Below are 24,955 nucleotides of genomic sequence, written 5' to 3'. Positions count from 1 at the left end.
GACCATGAATTCATATGACCCTCTGATAGTAGAGAAGGTGGTATTCTTTTCTAAGGGGGTACTTGGCAATAATCTTTTGCTTTGTGAGATCTAGGGTTGTGATGTATTAAGAATCTCCTAACTTTTCTACTTGTTCATCTAGTCTTGATAGCGGATAGGAGATTAATTTTGATATGGCCTTTACAGCACGAAAATCAATGCAGAGCCTGATTGATTCATCTGGTTTGGGTACTAATACAATAGGGGATGACCATGCACTTTGGGATGTTTGTATAACTACCATTCTCAGCATGTTGTTAATTTCCCTGGTTACAGCTTCTCTCCTAGCTGCGGGTAATCGGTATGCGCGTTGTTTTATAATCGTACCAGGAGGGGTGATAATAGCATGTTCTATTTGTGTAGTTCCACCTGGTATGTAAGGAAAGAGAGGAGAAAAGGATTGTAAGACAGCTTGAAGTGAGGTAGTTTGTTCTACAGGTAAAGAGTCATTCAGTGCTAGTTGTTCTCTGGTATTTGTTTCCTGTCACGGGGACGGATATGTGAGTTGATTTGTTTGAGGAGGAGGACTGAACCCTTTCTTTAACAGGTTTATGTGATATAGTTGTATCTTCCTGGGCTGTATCTGAACTTTATAAGTGGTATTTCCTACAGTTCCTACTATTGTTTAAGATCCCTTGCATTCTGCTTTAGTTTTTGAAGGAGAGGATGGCAAGAGTACACCCAGTCATCCACCTGTAATCGTTGCCATTTTGTCCCTTTGTCATACATAGTCTTTTGCCTATTATGGGTTTTTTCTAGGTTTCTAGGTTGGAATACGAAAAATTTCTACATTTCCCATTTCTAGACTTGAGTCCTTGGGCATATTCCAGGAACCCTGGGATCACTTCCTCTTTTTCCTTTTCCCATGCTTACTTCATCATCTCCAGAAGAGACCTGGGCTGTCTCCTAAACAACAATTCAAAAGAAGAACTCCCCACACTGCTCTGCAACTGGCTTTGGATGACAAATAAGGCCAGTGGGAGTAGTTGGTCCCAGTTTTTTCCCTTCACTATTTAACTTTTTCTTCAGAATCAATTTGAATGTGCCATTATATCTTTTGACATATACATCTGTTTGAGGATGATAAACAGATGTTTTAATATGTTTCAGATCCAGGATTTTGTTGACTTGATTCATAAGATGAGAGACAAAAGGTGAGCCTTGGTCGGTCAAGATTTCCCAGGAAAAACCTACCCTTGAGAATAATTCTATGAGCTTGTCTGCGATATTGTTAGTGATAGGAGACCTCAAGGGAAAGGCTTCAGGATATCTAGTAGCATAGTTGACATTTACAAGGGCATACTTATGCTCCTTTTGGGATTTAGGTAGGGGGACAATCAGGTCCATACCTATCCGCTCTAAAGGCTTCCTTACAATCGGAAGGTGTTGTAAAGGTACTTGAAGTGGTTTATAGGGGGGTTTTCTCTGACATATTTTGCTTTATTAGTAATATTTCTTTAGTGTGCCATATATGCCAGGCCAATAAAAGTATCTCAAGATACTTTGGGTGGTTTTATAGGTCATGAATGTCCTACCATGAGGTGTGAATGGGCAAAAAATATTGCTTGATCCCTAAATGGTAGAGGTACTAACAACTTAGGGGGATCATATTCCTTCTCGATCTGATACAATAGTTAATTCTTAATTTTAAACTGTGGCTTGGCTGGCTTGTACAGTATTGAGGAGCATCCATATAAAGTCAAGATTGTCCGTTACTATAATCTGCTCTTCGGGAAGATTGTACAATACCCCAACCTAGACTTTGATAGTTGGTCCATTTAACAGTGTGAGTTGTATTTCTGCCACTAGTTATGGTTTGATGAGGCCATGCACACACCTAATGTATAGCAGGGAATCAAGGATAATTTGAGAAGGGATGACTAGATCGCCCTGAATAACTAGTTGCCGGAAAACGGAATCCAATGAGGCCATAACTTGTTTTCAGTTCACCCGTAAACTTACATAAAAACAAATCCCCATTTCTTCTGTATAGAGGATTGCCTTGGGGATATAGCTGATGTCCATAGGCTCTTCCTGAGGTTTGTGCGGTGGGCACACACAGGCAATATGTCCCCACTCCCCGCAATCAAAATATTGAGGGTTTATATGGTGGAGGTTTTTAAGCTTCCTGGGAAGTTTTACTCATTCCCGTTTCCCATTTTCCACCGGTTAAGAAGTAGTTCCAGAGGTCTTCTCTATTTCCCATGAAGATGTTCGATTGTGGGCACATGAAAAGGTAATGGCCATATCTACCTCTTATTCAATAGGCAAATAATAATAATCCACATTTGTAAAGCGCGCAATAATGCACAATCACCCGTAAGGGTCTCTAGGCGCTGGGGGCCGTCAGGAAGATTAAGCAAGCTATTGCCCAGAGTCACATGGTGCTGGGCTAATCTGCCTCTGGTACCAGGGATCGAACCGTGATCCCCAGATTCCAGAGTCAGTCGCCCTAGTCGCGACGCCACACCTCTTCCACTCCAATGAGTATGCTGCCTCAGCTAATGTGTGTTCAATAATCTGCTCCTTACTGTTTTCTGACAGCTTAAACCATTTGTCAGCAGTGGTCTTTAATTTATAAAAAAAGTGTTTTTGGGTTGTTGCCAGGAGCACCCTTTTCCTTTCGGAACCGCACTATGAAGGCCTCTGCGTCCAATCCTAAATGGTCTAATATAATGGTTTTAATGTTCTCACATGGTTTGTTTTTGTTGGTGTGCACAACTTGATATGCAGCTAGAGCCTCCCCTGTAACTAGAGGAGCCAATAAAAATGGACACATACCTATAGGCCAAACACATGCTTTGGCCGCTCTTTCAAAATTCAGCAAAAAGGCATCTGGATCTTCAACAGGGATGTACTCCTGAAGAACAACATTAAAGGCACTGGGCGAACTACTTTTGTAGTAACCCTGTAATCTGGATGTCATCTGTACCTGGTCCTCGGCTACCTTCTGTATGCATTCCACTTGAGAAGATATAGCGTTTTCTAATATGTCTCGATCAGCTTGAGCTGAGGTCATTTGATGTTCTATAGCTCATTCCAACTCCTCCCATCCTTTAATTAACTGTTATATATGGTTCTTCATTATTCCTTCCTAATGGACAGCTGCCCGCATTCTCCACCATGTCTCGCCTATTGAAATGACCAGGCGGGCGATAATGAAGTTTCAGTAATGTTTATGTTATTGTTTTCTTTTACTAGTCTTTCTTTAACTTTTCTTTGAGCTTTATTTTTGGTGCTCCGGTCTTCCCTTCTGTTTATCCATCTTCTTTCATCAAGGTAGTCAGCTACCCAATTGGTGACCCTCAAAGAAACAGAACAGATAATCGTAAGTGTTTCTGTCACACTACGTATCTCTGCTTGGGGAAGTGAAGGATGGCTGTGGATGCGTGCCCTGGTAACTAATATGTAAGTAGTATGGTGGTGTTGTAATTTCAGAGGGCGCTCGTTACTATTCTTTTTCTTTGAACAACGTAGCGGAGGGTCAATGGCTGTTATCACAGATTATTGTCTATCTGTAGGAACCAAATACGTACCTATATTCAGATATTTTGGCCCATGTGACTGCTTTTAAAACCTCGAATATTCAAGATTGTCATCTAGCCCCTTGAAAACCGCCTTTGGATATATATTGAGAGCAGGTTTCAGAACCTGCAATTTGCATTATGCCTTTAATCTGATGATTGCATTGTGGGGCCAGTTAATACAGGGAACCTATCGAACCTGTTTCGAAGAAATGTTATCCTGAGTCGTGGAACAGACAGTTCTAAATTCTTAAGGTACCTGAAGAGCCTAGCTGATATTTATCTGCATCTGGGAATTTGCACTTCATCTAAAAAGTTGTATATATATATATATTCAATGAAAAAACCATAGGTTATAGGCCATATATAGTTAGGAATTAGCATTTACAAAACCTTATTTTACTCGCATAAAACCATTGAAATTCCATATATAGTTAGCTAACTATAAGCGCTAACTATATATCGCGCACCCGCAATCCACTGCTGATGATGTCACATATTACATCATTCATGACATGGTCAGTGACATCACTGATGACATCACTGATCACAACATCCAATGATTGTATGTGTCTGTAAAGTTTAAATATGTTTCACATATTGAAGAATGAGTGGATGTATAAGTGTCTGGATGAAGAATTTAGTAGGTGCATGACTGACTGTATGAGTGAGTGATTAAATGTGTCTCACTGAGTACATGGGTTAGTGACTAAACTGTCTTAATTCGTGCATCAGTATGTTTGATGTTGTGTAAGCTGCTGCATGTGTTGATCAGTAGCTATAAGAGTGGCCATATGGGTTATTGATTGGTTGCCCAAATATTTGAATGGGAGGCTGAGTGTGTGTGTGGGTGGCTGGGAGGTGCGTGACTCTGTGCATAGATGTGTAAGCAGTTGATTCACTAGGAGTATGAGTTCAAGAGTGCATGTGGAAACAGCTATATGGGCGGTTGACTGTGCATGGGTGTGTTGGTGAGTGAATGGATTTCTCATTGCTACATGTGCAAGTAAGTACGTATGTAAAACACAATACATGTGAGAGTTGAGATATATAAATAACTGAACATAAGAGCCAGTGAATGTGTGAGTGGCTGTATCGATCACTGTGAGCTTGTATCAGGGATTATATAAGAGAGTAAATATGTGTTATTATATGTTTGAATAAGTAAGATGTGTATAACTGTATAGTTGAGGAAATGGAGGTGTGATTGATTCTTTGCATGACTGACTAGGTGTGTGAGTAACTCCATGGATGAGTGACAGTCTGTGAGTGTCTGTTTATACTGAGTGTATGTAAGGTTATATTAGAGTCTGAAGAGGTTCATTGTATTATCACATGAGTGATGTGATCAGTGATGACAAATGAGATGTCATCAGTGATGTCATTTGAGTTGTCATCAGTGATGTCATTTGAGATGTCATCATTGATATCATTTGAGTTGTCATCAGTGATGTCATTTGAGATGTCATCAGTGATGTCATCAGTGATGTCACTGACCATGTCATGAATGATGTAATATGTGACATCATCAGCAGTGGATTGCGGGTGCGCGATATATAGTTAGCGCTTATAGTTAGCTAACTATATATGGAATTTCAATGGTTTTATGCGAGTAAAATAAGGTTTTGTAAATGCTAATTCCTAACTATATATGGCCTATAACCTATGGTTTTTTCATTGAATTTTCAAGGTTTTGTAAATGCAAATTCCTAACTATATATCCACTATAACCTATGGTTTTTTCTGTGAATTTCATTGGTTTTTTAATAGCAAATATGAAAAGCTTTAAAATGTCAAGTACGTGATAGATAAAAACATTTTCGTATTTATGCACGCTGATGTGCTTTGAACGCTGCCCCCCCCCTCCCCTCCGTTGTAATCCGTCGTACCTCCTTGTCTCTCCATTTGATTGATTGTTGTCCAAGCATTTACTGTTTTAGAATTGGTTCTCTTTGGATCATTCTCTATTTACAAACAAGCACAAAGTCGCAATACTCTGTTTAGTCTTTGCAGATAGTGAAAAATCGTGTAAAAAAAATAAAAGTAATCGAGCAAAATCAGTAGGCCACTAATTGGATCTCTTTTTGACCTCGCTAAAATAGAAATATTAGGAACAACCCTTCTTGAGAAATACGAAAATAGTGACATGAACTGAGCTCCACACCATGAGGGCTGCAAGACAGCTCGGCTCCATCACCCATCCCGCACAAAATAATGACAAACCCTATGCAAATATTAAAAATATAGACAACACACCAGCAAAGAAACAGGGTAAAACATTTTATTAAAAAACTATTTACATAACGTTGATTTATAAGATGATGTCAGTAGTGGACCGATGTGTGAATAGATCGAAAACAGCACAAGGCTCCAAGATCCGGATAGCAAGCTCCTGGATGTTGGGTGCCATAGTTTAGAGTTCTGAATTTCAGCCTTTTTCAATGCCTGTGCTTTGTTGAATCAAAATGGCGGCTTGACACAAAGCTGACTCAAGCGTTGCTACTGATGCTATGCAGACCAAAACTGGTTTTCAGTTTGTACATTTTTCTAGATTTTTCAATCCAAGTTTGGTTGACTTTGTAGAACGATGGCTTCAGATTTTCAACATACGGTGTGGTGGCGCTGACTGGGAGGGGGCGCTTCGCTCCTGCCCCCTCCCCAAGTAAGATTTTCATACGTGAAAGTACGTTAATGGTTTTGGTCCCTGAGATGCTTCGATGTCACTACCATTCTCAAATAGCATAAGTTCTAGATGTTGGGTGCCATAGTTAAGAGTTCTGAGCAGCGCTTGTAACACTGTCTGAAGCTTATTTCCACCTACTGCAGCTTCACTATTCTCAAAGTAAGTGAGTGTCGTTTGTGGACCTGACTGCATTAGAAAACAATGTGATATAGTACCTCCCTAAACAGCTTGACGGAGGCCCCTGAGGGACGCTGTGATGGCCATGGACTCGGAGAAGACGCTTGGCTCCGACACCCTCCCCAAGTCTTATAGCACTGGTGTAGCCTGAGATCGCCCCCGACATAGGCGGCCGGCTCCCGGCGGTACTTTTTGCCTTTTGATGACTCTTCAATTCTGGACCTTGTCCCACAATCCGTTTGACCTGAAGACAAGCTGTAGTGGGGCGCCCCTTTATCGTTTTAGTTGCCATTCCGCCCGCTTTTGCTACACTGTGCCTCTTCCGCCATTCAGCTGTTTTCCGCCCGCTCTTGCGACTACAGCGTCTCGCTCACCATGTAGTTGAGATGCGCCCGCTCTTGCGGTGCAGCGATAGGCGGCTGCCACAGGACTCTCAAAATGGCGGCCGGCTCTTCGGTTTTGGGCCTGGTCCACTAAAATGGCCCTGGGACACCTTGGAACTCGGACGCTTGTCTGCTAGGGCTTGGGTCCCATTCTCGAAAAGCGTCCCCTCAGCCGTGAAGATTCTACAAAAGTCTTGGGGGCCTCCGACTCCTAACCTGTTAATAGTGCACTGTGGAGGTAATGATTTGGGCACTTTGACAGGGGTAGGTCTGGAAATGCTTTTAAAGGACACCTTGGAGCAATTAATGACACTTTTTCCTCAAACTGCCTTGGTATATTCCAATATATGCCAAAGACAGAAATGGAGGTGGTCCAACCAATTTTGTCCACAAATTGAGAAAGCGAGGAAGCATGTAAACAAATCTGTTTCAGCTTACATGAGAGACCATGGAATGGGCTCTCTGTACAACAACAACTTGCGTTACTACATGCAAGATATCTACAGAGGAGATGGAGTTCACTTCTCAGATGAGGGCAACAGAATTTTCATTCTGAATTTAAGACTGTGCATTGGTACCTACTTATAAGTACCTAAATGTACCATAAACCCAAAAGCTCTTCTCAGAGCTACCCTACATCTGATCACTCACAATTATTATTTTTCTCTAACTTTTTTCACTAATTTTCCACAAAATTCGCTCCCCGGAGCGCTACCCGGTTCGCTAACCGAAAGCTAACCTCGCGGTATTTTTAAAAAAAAAATTTTTTTTCCCGCACATATAAGCCTCCTCAGCCACGCTCAGAAAACCTAGGGGGTCAAGATAAGTCTACCATGACCCCTTCTACCCATTCTAAACATTATTTGCCCTCCATCTTGTATCTTAATGCGAACGAAACACAAAATGGTGGACTCCCGTGACGCTTAAGGTTCGCTAACCGGGCAGCTTCCCGGAAAGCGGTCCTAAAAAAAGGCGGGAAAGTAATTTACAGAAAAACGACTAGAGACACTCTCACCAAATATAGATTAGCTCATACTACATAACAATCCCTTCCATTCTCACAAATTTCATTGAAATTCCATTTAGCCATTTAGCCTGTAGACCTCTCCAAGTACCGTGAGGTAAATTACTTCACAAAACACATCTGAATTGTTGGAATTGACAACCAATGAAAATGTTACTTTCATTTTCTACTTTTATTACCTGACATTTGATTGGTTATATACCTGTATATATATAAAGGGAGAGAAGGAAACACAGCCATTTTGACTACTACTTCTTGTTGTACCTCCTATTTCAAAAGCTTCAAAAAACTTCAACTTCTTTGTGAAGGTAAGTTATAATTTAATATATTGTGCACTATGACTTAATATAGTAGACTTTTTCTGCTAGATATACACTATCCCTCTGTAGTAGTAATGTATTTAGATAGACTTCTCTGTTATAGTTATCAATGGAGTAAGGCTTGTCTTGGTTAAATCACATACACTTTTTTATAGTCCTATTTCCACTCTCATACTATACACTGCCAAAAGATAAATTCACTGATAAAAACTGCCTATCTAAAATTAATCCCAACAGTGCCCTATCTCTACTAATATATATTTTCTTATTCAAAATTTCAGGCAAAATGGAAGGCGAACAACAAGTTTCATTTTCGATTGAACTGAAGGAGAACAGCCAAGACAAACTTGATGACTTTATGGATGACAGTAGAGACCACGAACTTCTACAATGTGTTGAAGCAGTAGACAACTTGCTTCAAAATGAAAAACAATTACACCCTATAATAAATTATGACATTTCTGACAATGAAATGTTAGAAAATTTAATAAAGTATGAAACACAATCATAATAAAAAAAATAAATAAACAAAGAAAACAAAAAAAAACAAGAAAAACAACAAACAATTAACATACAGTATTAGAAAAGTCTTTCATTCTTTTATCCATAAAGTTCGCTGCCCAGAAAGCTATCCGGTTCGCGAACTTGGCGCTTACCACGCAAAAAAAAATTTTTTTTTTTTGGACCCTCTAGGCCCTTTTAAAACCTCCACATAAAACCTAGGGGGTCAACGAGGATCTACTATGCCCCCTTATGGTAATTTCCCCCTTTGTTTTGGCCTCCTCTTGTCTCTCGATCCTACCGAGAGACAAGATGGCGGCCGCTCCGGACTGTTTAGAATGTTGACAGACACCGGAGGGCCAATCAGCTTCTCATCGCAAAGTTCCGTTACGCGAAAGGTTCGCTAACCGGATAGCTGCCCGGAGCGCTGTTACAGATATATATCTTGATTTAAACGTTAATTTCTCAAAATCCATTGAAGCACATATATTGAGACCTAGCAAAGGCACATCGGGCTAACAGTCCCTACAATTTTGCCAAATTTCGTGAAAATCCATTCAGCCGTTCGGGCTAAAAGTGAGTCCAACCGCCCTATGGAAAATAACATGGGAAAAACGCGTTTTGGGACCCCCCTTTTTTCTCGGCCCCCCCTTGACGAACCCCCCCCAAATTTCCAGGAGCTGCTCAGAAACAAAATGTGCCATTTTCCTGAAAATTTCAGCCAATTCCGTCCACAAACGCCAAAGTTATTAGGCATAGAATTTTCAAAAGTCCCATAGAGAAAAAATCCTAACTATATATACCTACTGGCGACCGCCAGTAGGTAATATATATATATATATATATATATATATATATATATATATATATATATATATTATATGGAGCATTAAAATGTATCAGCACACAATCATATGAAAATTTAGACAGATTGTGTGTCTGATTTACAAGCAGCGTATGAAGTCAGCGCCCTGATGAAGGAGAGTACATGGAATTTCCAAAACACGCATCGGCACAATTGTGTTCGTTGTGTATTTTGTATTTGAAACATGTTGTGTGATTTGTTATTGTGTCCTCAGTTGGAGTGTATTGTAATTTTGTTAGTTTTTTGTTATATTGTTAGTTTTGATTATATGTTTTTCTCTTTTGTTTATTTATCAATTTTTTCTGTGGAGCCATGCATCGAAATGAGTTGGTTCTCTCCCAATTAGATTGGGGCTCCATTGTCTGAGATGACTACCAAACAATACTGAATACATTGAATTCAATGTATTTGATTTATAACCTGTCTCTATCTAGAATTAGCAAAAGAGAGATAATAGAAGTTTATCATTTGATAATAAAAAATTAAAAAATTAAAACATTAACTACTCTTCTGTGGGATACATTTTTTATCAATGTATGTAGGATGCTAATAATTTGGGTAAGGGGTTGATTGTTGTATATGTTGTTGAAGTGAAGGATCACCCAGAGTATGGTCGACCACCATCGCGTGTTTTTAGGATAAAGGGGAGGATTGTGCATGTGACAATTTTAGGGGTTGGTTGTGGTTTCCCCTGCAGTGCCTCTTGTCTCCCTCCTCCCGAATAACCCCTGGAGAAGACGGACACGCACCTGTGTGAGCCACGCTCTTCCGATGATTCAGCGGTTTGTTCATCCCCTGGCTTCTCCACAGATGCTTCCTCTCGAGTGACGTCTTCTGCCTGTTTCTGGAGGTCATACTCCTACAACTTGTAGTCCTGATTCCCGTATCTTCTCTTCTCACTGGTTGGACTCTCTGGTGTTTTCTCTCTCTTCGCTCATCTGGCCCCAGGATTTTCGTTCACGTAGGGAATGACGGTGCTCTCAGAGGCCGAGTCTAACGGCAATCGACTACCTAGAATGGAGACACGTCGGTACATAACAGGCTGGATATCTCCACGGGGTTCTGATCTTCTGTCCAGGCTTCTGTATTTGTAGCTGTAAAAATAGAAGAGGGTCTACGTGATATGGAACACACCACCACTCAGCTTCATCCTCCTTAGATTCTGGGTCGGAATTACCCTCTCCAAGGCAGGGCCATACAACCAATGGGGAAAAATCTTTGACGACTTAACTAAGAGATTACGTCTTAAGGCCCAGGGCTCCATCACCACCCAAATGTGGATGTGAAGCTTGTGCAGGACTAAAAAGGCAGGGACCAAGCTACTAGTTTTGCGAGGTCAAATGGCTCCTTTTTGTACTATTAGATGCTAAATCTATACTAATATAATAAAGAGAGAGACCAAACCTTTGAGGCGGGTAATCTCAGGAACCACAGCACCAATCACAACACCCAATACAGCGTTGGAAAGGGCAGTTGCAGCAGAAGGACATAGGCTATGCAGACGCCCACCATATACATTTAAAAGGTAAAAGGACCGTGCCAGCAAAGTAGTCCCTTGTGGGCATGTCTGCGTTGTGCTGTGGGCATGTGCTTGGGGCGAGACAAACGCTGGGGGCGTGTGGTACATTCCGCCCTTCATGCATTGTCTCATATCGTGTGCTGTGGGCGCGTGCTGGGGGTGTGGGCGTGTGAGGGGGGTGGGATTACGGAGAAAAAAAAGCGAGCGTTGTGCCCAATATTTCATTGTTTTTTCTTTCCAGGTTCTGTACATTCCAGCTCCGGGTGTCCACCCTGCTCCCTTTAAATACCCCTGCACCCCATAATCATAACCACCCTTACTCCTTAAAATACCCCAACACCCTTAAGCACTAACCCATCTTAACCTTATAAATATACCCTGTACCCCAAAACCCAAACCTATCCCTAAACCCTAAAAATACCCCTGTACCCCAAAACCCAAACCTAGCCATGAACCCTATAAATACCCCTGTACCTCAAAGCCCAAACCTACCCCTGAACCCTAAAAATACCCCTGTACCCCAAAACCCAAACGTCGCCCAGAACCCTAAAAATACCCATGTACCCCAAAACCCAAACCTACCCCTGAAACCCTAAAATATACATGTACCCCAAAACCCAAACCTAGCCCTTAACCCTTAAAATACCCCTGTACCACAAAACCCAAACCTACCCCTGAAACGTAAAAATACCCCTGTACCCCAAAACCCAAACCTAGCCCTGAACCATAAAAATAACCCTGTACCCCAAAACCCAAACCTACCCCTGAATCCTAAAATACCCCTGTACCCCAAAACCCAAACCTAGCACTGAACCCTAAAAATACCCCTGCACCCCAAAACCCAAACCTAGCCCTGAATCCTTCAAATACCCAAGTACCCCAAAACCCAAACCTACCCCTGAACCCTAAAAATACCCCTGTACCCCAAAACCCAAACCTAGCCCTGAACCCTAAAAATACCCCTGTACCCCAAAACCCATACCTATCCCTATACCCTAAAACTACCCTTGTACCCTATAACCCAAAACTATATCTGAACCCTTAAAATACCCAAACACCCCAAAACATATACCTCAGTACCCCAAAACATATACCCCTATACCCATACTTCCCTTATCCAAACATTAAAAAAAACATGCTTTTACCATTCATGCATTTACAACGAATTTTGTTGTAAATATATGCGTGGTAAAAGCATATAAAATGTAATGCCATGCGTTATAATGGCATTGCGAAGTAATGGTACTTTTGCAATGAAAGTATGCAGAGTGATGGTATGCGGAAAGAAGGTTGCTGAATAATGGGTGTTTACCCTCCCCCGGTAAATAGATTGGTGGCACAGCGGCCCACATCTCCAGCAACATACTCATATTTTATTTTTTCACCACTGATTTGAAAAATGCACAGGTCTCTCTCAATGATGGCCAGCACCGACATACACTTTTAGACACACCTCCCCCCACAAGTTCTAGAATTGCGAACTTTAGAGTTGGGGGGCTACGTTCGAATCTCGGCATCAGCTCAACATCCTGTGAGTCCAGGCAAATTGCTTTGTCTCCCCGTTCCTACCACAAATGAATGTGTCCTTCTGTAATGTAAATTGTGCTCATGCTATGTTGTCGAGTTCGCGCTATGTAATATTGCAAGGAAAAGTAAAGTAGGAAAACTCGAGTTCACACACTACTGAACGCGCACTCTTAAGTGCATCAGCAGTGCACTGTGAATCGGAGCGTTTCACAGGCCTGTCACAGATAAGAAATACTATCAAAACGAAATCCTACAAAACAATATACTACTGGCCGGCAGCAATTCATACACGGACAACGTCGGGATGGGCTTCTAGTCTGACATAAAGTTAGTTAGTTCTTAAAAGACCTTGTGAAACAAAGGGACAGCTACATAATATTCAGATTGAAAACTATCAAGAAAATCAGAATGGGTGCATGGTTTTAAATGCAGAGGCACATTGCTCCACCTTGTTGCAGTACCCATGCCAGTCTTTAATAAGAGTGATATAAAGTGAAAAAGGGAATGGGAAAAGATATTAGTTGGTAGGTCTCATTTTCAGAATATACTCCTCAAACCAATGATAATATAAAAAGGAGAACATAAGTTGATATGCAAAATATGCACTTATCATTAATTGCTCATTTCTCCAACGTGTATGCCTTATAAGATTTCTCTTGTGTATACATAAAATACTACATTACACTTTGCATTGAGATTATTATTGAGGCTGTTAATTGCTGATATTTAAGCAACTAAGCATATTTTGCCTACCTATTTTATGGAGCCCATAATTAATTAGAAAATAGCTTAATGTTTAAATACAGAATAGTTTGTGTTTAAACAAGGACACATTCAGTAGTTCAGTATTCAGTTGACAATTGTTATACTAGATGCACTTTATTAACAAAAATGCATGTATCAGTTGCATTACGTTCACTTAGACCACTGTAATCCAGAGGGTAAAACTATTCTGAATGTAGTTTTTTTTAAATCAAATGATACACTTAAGAATTTAACAATTCACTCTTTCCCATCAAAACAACGTTCACCTGTGCTGAAGTAAAACTTCATAATTACTTTGCTATCTTCAAACTATGGTTGAATTTGAACTTTAGATTTTATGATTGCTAGTATGAAGACCCTCTGGTGTCTTCGCCAAGTGTCAGATTCCTATGGAACTTCAACAAATGTGGATTGGGAAGTGATACTCCTATTCCCTACCCTCAATAAAATGCAGCTGGCTAGGAAAGAAAAACTAAATTTTCAAGCTGCATCCAATATAGTGACTTCCCAAGAGATGTGGAAATACTTCATCTATCCGTCCAGCTTTGTGATAATGCAGAAAAGGTCTGGTCAGCTATACTTCCATCCTCAATACAAAGATTTCCCGGAAGAGGAAAGCTGGTGGTACAGTTAAATATAATACCCAAACTATTTACTGTTTACAAAATAAATCTATTCACCCCTTGCCCAACCCTTGCTTTTATCCTGACAAAAACACGAGACCTAAACATAAGCACTTGTAAATTGTAAAATATAAGCTCGAAGGACTGGTTACCAGAGATGCTGCAGTTGTGTACATGATTTAGGACTTGGAAAATGCTTAATACCAGACCTCCTGTAACTATGACTTAGACACTACTGCACACTACATTCTCGCAAAATACTACTAATTAATACAAATTAAAATATTTGATTAACATCGATTTTTATTATCAATATCACAAATTTACTTTTAGGAATGTTGGTACCTCACTGACTCCCATAAACTAATTTGAAACTGTTTTGGCATGGCAGTACACTGCAGGGGTTGAATGCACAAGGAATGGTTCATTAGGGACTGGGTCCAAGGCCTCTGCCCAACCTACTGTACACCCAACTCCAGCATTACAAGGCCCTTAGCATTGACCTACTCCCAACATCAGGTACACCCATCTCATCCAGTGCACAGTCTTTGCCATGTATTGAGGTGGCCTTTAGTCAAAGCTCCACACTCCCAACCTCTCCTACGCAAGACCAAGGTAATCCTTGATTGTTGTGTGATCATTCCTATGTAGTACAGCTGGCAGATGCACTCAAATCTATATCTAACAGCTGTGCTGCAGCTGGTCAAGCTGTTTTCTGCCCATTGTCCATTTATTAGGATCACTACTTTGCTGACTACGTTAAGTGGCACACATGTCGCTTTCCACAAGGTGTGTGTCCTAATGGTGGTGCTGAAGTCAATAGGGCTGTTGGGGGTCGGGAAGAAGAGTGTAATCACCAATGCATAAATCTGTCTTTCAGAGCGCTAGTTCTTACAAATGCAAAAGTGCTTTTCTCAACTTTCAAGGTGCACGACTAATTATATTTCAGTATTTCAATGGTGTCTTCCTCAGTTCATGTCTTAGGCTCCAGTAGTACTCAACATGACGTATTTTGGGCTCTGTTGTATCCTGACAAATGTCTTTACGCAGCTATGCACTCTCTGACAGACACTGCTGTGGATCAATAGCTGGGGTAAAAAATGCAGATGTGTCACTACACTATTCTTTGAAGGAAATCCTGAACCACTGAAAAATGTTCATGCAAAATCTTGGACTCTTTCAGTGCAAGGCTTTGCATGAACATTCTTTAATGGAAGGAGTTTTTGTAGGCCAGTTTTTGATGGAGAATTGTAGAGTTTACAACTCTCTGCCCTGATGCTGAGGTCTAGGAATGAGACCCCAGGCATGTTTGAAGTCCATGTATATTTAAGGTGGGGGTCTTGAGAATTCAGACAAGTGCAAATTGTTGGCATTCCATCTGTTTCCCATTCCATCTACATAAGACAATAACTATAATCTGTAGAATGTCTCCAAATATAGAGATGCTCTCTGAATGGGTTAGAATGATGGTTTATGGACTTCTTCTCAAGCAGGCCTTCATGAATCTTGGCCTAACTCTATGCAAATGTTGCACCCATGTAGGTCCATGATATTTATACAATGGTGTCTTGCTCAAACTGTAGCTTCTGGTTTAACCTAACCCAATGCGTTACTATACAAAGAAAGGCGTTATGTGTCATGTTGCACTAACCTTGCATTCAGGATCCAGCAGAGAGATGCTCTTTTTGTCTCTCACCATTCCTGCCAGTGACCACATTCACAAGCATATGGTCAGAGGTGGAAGAGGGTAATGGGGAATGGGGAAAGAGAGAAAACAAAGAGCCAAGACTCCACCACTATGCCTCATCACTTCCGTTGGTTAAGGCAGCCTAGAGTGACTCTCTGTATCAGAAAGATATTGCTTAAGAAATTTGTCATTAATAATTTCAAGTCTAGCTGCACCTGTAAATGGATATACCTTAGCAATATCTCTGTAGAAACAATTCTGTATTCTTGATATAAGAATCGGAACTGCTGAAAAAAAATATGAAAAATAATTATCTGAAAAATACATGTTCACTAGCACTTCTTTATATTTTTTGAAGAACCACCTCAAGCTTTGTCCCTGTGCACTCTTTTGTGGAGGCTGCAAGTAGTTCATACTAGTCCATTGTTCGAACTGCAATATAATATACTAAATACCATTAGCATCCTGTTGTTTCCTCATCTGAGCAACACCCTTGATCAAGGCATGCCAGATGTCGAAACATGTTGGATTTCATTTCCACATGTAAGCACTGGATGAAAACTGCTTAAACTTTAAGATTGTGTTCGAGTGATTTATGCACCGGAGTGCACATTTCCAAGTCGCTGCAGTGGCCGGAAGTGTTTTGATATGTTGGGCTCCTCATTCTAATGTGCACAACCTTCGTGAGGCTCCCAGCCTCAAGGACTGAAGAGGTTTTTGATACATATATAAATATGGCGAAAAATAGAAATTCTGTGATAAAAAACAAAGGTTACAGGGACGTTATGAGTAGGTTGACATTTTTTTCTCATACAAAACCAGAGAAAGTTAGCTGTTATAGTTAGCTAAGCTAACTATAACTCGTGCCCCCGCAATGCACTGCTTATGACCTCACATATTACATCACTCAAGACATGGTCAGTGATGTCACTGATAACATCACTGATCACATCATCCAGTGACTGTGTTTTTAAAATGTTTTCAAGTGTTAAATATATATAACAAGGTGTATAGATAAATCCATGCCTGTATGAGGGCCTGTATGGATAATTCATTGGGTGTGTGATTGAGTGTATAAGTGAGTGATTAGGTGTCTCAGTAAATGTATGGGTGAGTGACTAGGTTTTGAGAATGTCTGTATCAGTCTCTCAGATGGTGTCTATGTGGTTGTATTGGTTGGTGAGTGGGTACGTGATTGGTTGTATGGATGATTGATTGGGTGTCTGAGTAACTATATGGGTATCTGTGTGGCTGGGTGAGAGGGTATGCGACTGCCTGCATGGATTGGTGAGTGAGTGAATGAGTCAGTGGCTGTAAGGGTTAGTGAGTATGTAAGTTAGGGGCTGTATAGGTGATTGATTATCTGTACAGATATGTTGGTTAGTAAATGAATATTTCAGAGTTATAAGAGTGAATGATTGGATATGCTAAAGGCTGTATAGGTGAGTGTTGGAGTATATGAGTGACTATATGTGTGAGTGAAGGACTGTGATAGCAGCTGTAAGGGTGATTGTGTGCTTACGTCAGTGACTGTAAAGGTGAGTGAGTATGTGTTAGTATCTGGTTGGTGTATGAGTGGCTGTGTGGGATGTGGATGTGTATGGACCTATGAATTAGAGAGTGGGTGTGTAAGTACTGGTATGTGTGTGTCAATGGTTTTGAGAATGGTAGTGTGGAAGTTGGAGTGGGTGTATGAAAGGTTATATAGGGGTGTGAATGGGTGCATCAGAGATTCTATGGATGATTCCATCAGTGATGGCCTCAGTGATATAATTTGAGATGTCATCAGTGATGTCACTGACCATGTCATGAGTGATGTAATATGTGAGGGCATAAGCAGTGCATTGTGGGGTGCAAGTTATAGTTAGCTCAGCTAACTATTACTGCTGAATTTCTCTGGTTTTGTGCGAGTGAAATGTCAGCCTAACTATAAAGTCCCTACAAGGTTTGGTTTTTTCACAGAATTTCTAAGATTTTTTAAATGCTAAATCCTCACTATAACGTCCCCATAACCATTTTGTTTTTTTCAGTGTATTTCTAAGGTTTTTCAAACTCTATTTCCCAACTATAACGTCCATTTAACCTATGATTTTTTTAATGAATTTTTAAGGTTTTTAAATTGTATTTTCTACCTGAAAAATGGCTCTATAAGGGGTATTTTTATAAGCTTGTCTTGTCTTTAGTGGATTAATAAGCATTGTTTTGTTTACATTTTTTATATTCGTGATAACGTCGTGATACCCGCGGTGACATTGCCAAAGGCGCATGTTTTTGAGGAAGTCTTAAACATATATATAGACAGACTTTACTTAATAGCAGACACAAGTTGTTTATTAATGTAGAATTTATATTTGAGTTTGTGTGATGGTTTTGTGAAAAGATGTCTTCAATGTGATGTTTTATATATTTGTAGTGACTTTATAGACTGCTTCGTTGTCAGTAGTTGCGAAATGCACCTGATTTTTCAAAACTTGGGGACACATACTTAGACTTATTTTAATTAATATTTGATACAACCTGTTTAATTATATAATCTTTAAACCTAACTTTTGGGATTTTTTTTCAATTAAAAGCCTTTTATTTGGTGTCTTGTGTGATCCCGGCGATGCCAGAGGTTACGATGAATGTGTATGTTAGGTAAAGTGTATAACACATATTTATACTTATTACATTGTATTAACTCATTTGATGTTTAATATCAGTTGATTAACATTTATGTTTGACTACTTAAATTCAAACAAAATATTATCCTGTCCAATTATCGGTCTTCGCAATGACACCGACCATCGCGAAGAATATATTTGACCTGGAAACAAAGAAATATGATTGGATGATACACTTTTCAACTATAACATTGGGAAGAACCACCCGTACACCTTTCTGGTTCATTCTCTGAGAGCACTTCAGTGGGAGAAGGTGAAATTTTAACAACTTTATTAAAGAAATGGCAACTCAAACAGCAGGGGGGAAACCAGCAACAATAGGAAAGCCAGGCAGTCAAGGAACAGCATTCTGAAGAGTCTGAAGATGAGGGGCCTTCACAGAAAAAAAGCAGCATCGCATGGGAGTTCTTCACAGTTCCTTCTGGAGAATCCATAGCTGCGGCAAAAATTGTGCAATGCAATATGTGAGAAGAAGGTTTCGAGAGGTTCAAATAAAAAATACTGTTGTATTTCGAGACTCTACCATCTGAAAACATTCCACAACAACAGATTAAAAGTTGAGAAGAGACAATGAGAGGCTGAGCATCCATCTACATCTTTAGCAAGTGCATCAACACCTGGATAAGGAATACCTTCTGAAGTTCAACAACAGTCTCAAGATATCGCACCTGAATGCAGCTAGATAGTCACTTATGGTATAGACGGTGGCACTGTGGTTAGTGCAGGTGAGCAGAGTATAACAGGTTTCTGCAACATTTGTCAAGACTCACAATTGTTGATTTTGTCTTTAGGTCCTTGCAGTATTCTCATGTTTTTGAGAGCTTCTTCAAGTTTTTCGACTGCCAGTTGCGGTTAATTTTTGCTTCAAAAAAGAAAAGAAAATAGTTAGTTAAAAAATCACACAAAAAACAAAACCTCCCCAAAAAACATTTTTGTAGTTATAGAAAAAAACTGAATGAATGAATGTGTGTGTAAGTAAGTGTATAATGTTTGCAATAGTGAATGAATGGATGAGTGGTGTATTGAAGAATGAATTAATGCAAGAGTGGTACATGGATAATGGAATGATTGCATGGGTAGTGCCTGAGTGAATGCATGACTACATGAGTAGTATCTGAGTGAATGGATGAAAGCATGGATAGTGCCTGAGTGAATGGACGTGTGGAAAGATAGTGCCTGAGTGAATGGCTATGGGCATGTTTAGTGCCTGGGTGATTGCCTAGTGTGTGGGAAGTACCTGAGTGAATGGATGAGCACCTGGGTGATCGGATTAGTGCATTGGTACTGCCTCATTGAATGGATGCGTGTAAGGGTAGTGCCTGGTTGATTGGTTGAGTGCATGGGTAGTGCCTGGGTGATTGCATGAGTGGATGGGTAGTGCCTTGGTGATTGGATGCATGCATGGGTAGTGCCTGAGTGATTGGATGAGTACATGTGTACTGCATGGGTGATTGCATGACTGCATGGGTAGTACCTGAGTGAATGGATGAGTGCATGGGTACTGCTTGGGTGATTGGATTCAGTGCATAGGTAGTGCCTGGAAGATTGTATGAGTGCATAGGTAGTGCCTGATTGAATGGATGAGTGCAAGGGCAGTGCACAGGTGTTTGGATGAGTGCATAGGTAGTACCTAGGTGGTTGGGAGGGTGCATGGATAGTGCCTGAGTGAATGGATGCGTGCAAGGGTACTGCTTGGGTGACTGTATTAGTGCATGAGCAGTACCTGGTTGATTGTATGAGTACAGGGTAGCATATGGGTAACTGGATGAGTGTAAGAGTAGTACCTCAGTGATTGGATGAGTGCAAGGGTAGTACCTGGGTCATTGGATGAGTGCATGCATAGTGCATGAGTAGTGCCTGGGTGATTAGATGAGTGCATGATTAGTGCCTGGTTGTTTGCATGACTGCATGAGTAGTGCCTGAGTGAATGAATATGTGCATGGTTAGTGCCTGGGTGATTGCCTAGTGTGTGGGTAGTACCTGAGCGAATGGATGAGCACCAAGGTGATTGGATTAGTGCATTGCTACTGTCTCATTGAATGGATGCGTGCAAGGGTATTGCCTGGGTGATTGGATGAGTGCATGGATAGTGCCTGGGTGATTGCATGAGTGGGTGGGTAGTGCCTGGGTGATTGGATGCATGCATGGGCAGTGCTTGAGTGATTTGATGAGTGCATGAATAGTGTCTAGGTGAATGGATGAGTACTAGGGTAGTGCCCGGGTGATTGGATGAGTACATGTGTACTGCATGGATGATTGCATGACTGCATGGGTAGTGCCTGAGTTAATGGATGAGTGCATGGGTACTACTTGGATGATTGGATTTGGTGCATAGGGAGTTCCTAGTAGATTGTTTGAGTGCATGGGGAGTGCCTGATTGAATGAATGAATGTAAGGGTAGTGCCCTGGTGATTGGATGAGTGCATGGATAGTACCTAGGTGATTGGCAGAGTGTATGGATAGTGCCTGAGAAAATGGATGAGTGCATGGGTACTGCTTGGGTGATGGGATTAGTGCATGGGTAGTGCCAGGTTGATTGTATGAGTGGGTGGGCAGTGCATGGGTAACTGGATGAGTGCAATAGTAGTGACTCAGTGATTGGATGAGTGCAAGGGTAGTGCCTGGGTCATTGGTTGAGTGTATTGGTAGTGCATGAGTCAATGGATGAGTGTATGCTTGGTGCCTGCGTGAGTGGATGAGTTCAAGGGTAGTGCCTGGGTGATTGGATGTGTTCATGGGTAGTGCCTGGGTAAATGGATGAGTGCATGTATAGTGCCTGAGTGGATGGATGAGTGTAAGAGTAGTGCCTGTGTGATAGTGTGAGTGTATGGGTAGTGCCTAAGTGATTGAATGAGTACATGGGTACTGCCTGGGTGACTGAATGAGTGCAAAGGTAGCGCCTGGGTGATTGGATGAGTACATGGGTACCACCTCATTGAATGGATGAGTGTAAGGTTAGTGCCAGGGTGACTGGATGAGTGCATGAGTAGTGCCTGGATGATTGCATGGGTGTATGAGTAGTGCATGGGTCATTGGACGAGTAAATGGGTAAAACCTGAGTGAATTGATGAGCACATGCATAGTGCCTTGGTGAATGGACAAGTGCAGGGGTAGAGCCTGACTGATTGGATGTGTGCATGGGTAGTGACTGGGTAAATGGGTAACTACATGAGTAGTACCTGAGTGATTGAATGAGTACATGGGTACTGCCTGGGTGACTGGATGAGTGCAAGGGTAGTGCCTGGGTAATTGGATGAGTACATGGTTACCACATCATTGAATGGATGAGTGTAAGGGTAGTGCCAGGGTGATTGGATGAGTGTAAGGGTAGTGCCTGGATGATTGCATGGGTGCATGAGTAGTGCCTGGTTCATTGGATGAGTGAGTGGGTAAAGCCTGAGTGAATTGATAAGCACATGCATAGTGCCTGAGTGAATGGACAAGTGCAAGGCTTGTGCCTGACTGATTGGATGTGTACATGGGTAGAGCCTGGGTAAATGGGTGACTACATGAGTAGTACCTGAGTGATTGAATGAGTACATAGGTACTGCCTGGATGACTGGATGAGTGCAAGGGTTGCGCCTGGGTGATTGGATGAGTACATGGGTACCGCATCATTGAATTGATGAGTGTAAGGGTACTGCCAGGGTGATTGGATGAGTGCATGGGTAGTGCCTGAATGATTGCATGGGTGCATGAGTAGTGCCTGGGTCATTGGATGAGTGAATGGGTAAAGCCTAAGTGAATTGATGAGCACATGCATAGTGCCTGAGTGAATGGACAAGTGCAAGGGTAGTGCCTGACAGATTGGATGTATGTGTGGATAGTGTCTGAGTGATTGGATATGTGCATGATTAGTGTTTGGGTGATTGCATAGTGTGTGGGTAGTACCTGAGTGAATGGATGAGTGCATGGGTAGTGCCTCAGTGAGTGCAAAGGTAGTGCCTGAGTGATTGGATGAGTTTATGGGTAGTGCAGAGTGATTAGATGAGTGCATGGGTACTGCCTGGATGACTGGATGAGTGCAAGAGTAGCACCTAGGTGATTGGATGAGTGCATAGGTACCACCTCCTTGAATGGATGCGTGCAAGGGTAGTGCCTGGATGAGTGCATGGCTAGTGACTGGGTGATTGCATGAGTGTATCGGTAGTACCTGGGTGATTTCATGGGTGCATGGGTACCACCTCATTGAATAGACTGTAATAAGTGTAGTGTTGAGGTCAGTAAATGAGTACATGGATAGTGCTGGGTGATAGGGTGAGTGCATTGATAGTGCCTGGGTGATTGGATGCATGCATGGGTACTGTCTGGGTGATTGGATGACTGCATAAGTAGTGCCTGGGTGAGTGGATGAGTGCATGGGTGTTGCTGGGGTGATTGAATGAGTGCATGGGTAGTGCCTGAGTGATTGGATGAGTGCATAAGTAGTGTCTATGTGAATGAATGAGTACAAGAGTAGTGCTGGGTGATTGGATGAATGCATGAGTACTGCATGGGTTATTGCATTATTACATGGGTAGTACCTGGGTGATTGGGTGAGTACATGGGTAGTACCTGGTTGTTTGCATGACTGCATGGATAGTGCCTGAGTGAATGAATGAGTGTGAGGGTACTGCTTGGGTAATTGAATGAGTGCATGCATAGTGCCTGGTTGATTGTCTGAGCGCGTAGATAGCACCTGGGTAACTGGATGAGTGCAAGAGTAGTGCCTCAGTGATTGGATGAGTGCATGGGGTGTGCCTGGGTCACTGAATGAGTGTATGGGTAGTACCTGGGTCAATGGATGAATGCATGCATAGTACCTGAGTGTTAGACCTGGCATCTTTGGCGTGGTTACCCCTATCATTTTGCCTCTTCCTCCTGTATTTTTGATGCTGTGCTGGATTTCGTTTTTGCTGGTTTAGATGCTTTGGACACTCTGCCACTGCTTATCAGTGCCAGAGTGTAAGTCCTCCCAGTGTAAATTGTTATTATGATTGGATATACATGATTGGCATATTTGTATCACCACAAAGTCCCTAGTAAAGCGCACTGGGTGTGCCAGGGCTGGTGATGACAAATGCGGATATCGCCGCAGTCCCTACGAGATCGTCGCATTGTGCCTTTGCGAGAATAAGCTTCCTACGGAACCTACGCACCAGAATCCATACAAGTGGCCTTCCTCCCCATACAGACCGGATTCTTCGCAACACACCCGCTGCTGCAGTGGTGTTGTCGCATCGCCTCCCCAAGGTCTCAGGAGCAACGCATCGCTTGTTTTCCACCGCACCAGCTTCTGCTTTTGGAACTTTGTCGCAACTAAAGGTATTGTCGACTAAACGTGTTGCAACTGTGAGCTTTTCACGCAACTTTGGATTATTTTATTGCAACCTAAAGAACTCTTTCGCAACCATATTCTTGAACTGTATATGTTGGATTTTTGTCGTTTTGGTCTTGTGTTTAGATTAAATACCTTTATTTTTCTAAACTGTTGTGGAGTCAGTTTGTGGTGTTTTGACTGTGTTGCTGTGAGTGTTGGTACAAATACTTTACACATTGCCTTTTGATTAGCCTTGACTGCTGGTGCCAAGCTACCTAGAGGGTGAGCAGGGGTTATCTCAGGGGGTTTCCTCTTTACCCTGACTAGAAGCAAGGGTCCCTATTTGTCAGTGGTACCTACCTCTGTCAACTAGAGACCCCCAGTTCTAAAATTGTTGGTCAGCGGTGGGGATTTGAACTTGTATTTGTACTAGACCCACAGTGATTGGTGTACACCACTAGTGAGTGCAGACCACTACGCCACCGCATACTACTGGTTTTTGATTTTTGGTTCTATTTTTGAGTAGCTCTTCAAAGTATGTCTACGAAAGGAAAGGCACTCAGTGAGGGGGCAGAAGTAGAATTGGAGTTTGTCGTTGAGGACTTGTATTCCTACAGAGCAAAGGATCTTAGGAGATTCTGCCAGGAGTCTGAGTGCCCCGTAAAGAGTACCCTCAGGAAAGAGGGAAATTATGTGAATACAGGGAATGGTTTTCAAATCACAGATCTGCCTGTAAGCAGACCAGGCTCAAGGCCTGGCAGCAACCATTCAAGTAGAGGTTTCACTCAAGAAGAGTTAGATGAGAACCAAAGAGTGAGAGAATATGACTTGGAAGTCATGAAGATAAAAATGAGGCAATTGGAAATGGGGAGAGAAAAGGCAGCGGAGGAGAGCAAAAGTGCCCGCGCCTTGGAGGAAAAGAAATTGCTCTGGCTCATGAGTTGAGCATGAGAGAACTGGATCTTAAAGCCAAGGAGGTAGATGCCGGTTCAAATGGTGGCAGCGCATAGCCAGTGCAGGGGGGTAAAGTAAACATCCCCAAAGACCTGGTACAGAATTACCATAGGAGTGAGGATATTTATGCCTGGTTAACTTCTTATGAGATTGCATTGAGAATGAATGGTGGGCCTGAACAGCATTGGGGGCGGGCCTGTGGAAATATTTTGAGGCTTCTGGGAGGAGTGCTCTAGAGCCGTTAGAGATGGCAGGTGCCATGACCCCATTATGAAGGAGGCCTTATGTCTCAGGTATGGCAATACTCCAGAGCAGTATAGACTGCAGTTTAGAAACTCTAAGAAAAGAGAGTCTGAGACTTGGATGGAGCGTGTGAATTTGTACTCACGTACACTGGAAGGT

This window comes from Lissotriton vulgaris, chromosome 4_1, assembly GCF_964263255.1.
Source record: "Lissotriton vulgaris chromosome 4_1, aLisVul1.2, whole genome shotgun sequence".
NCBI classification, from domain to species: Eukaryota; Metazoa; Chordata; class Amphibia; order Caudata; family Salamandridae; genus Lissotriton; species Lissotriton vulgaris.
The sequence above is the reverse complement of the archived record's forward strand: the minus strand, read 5'-3'. Positions refer to the sequence as shown.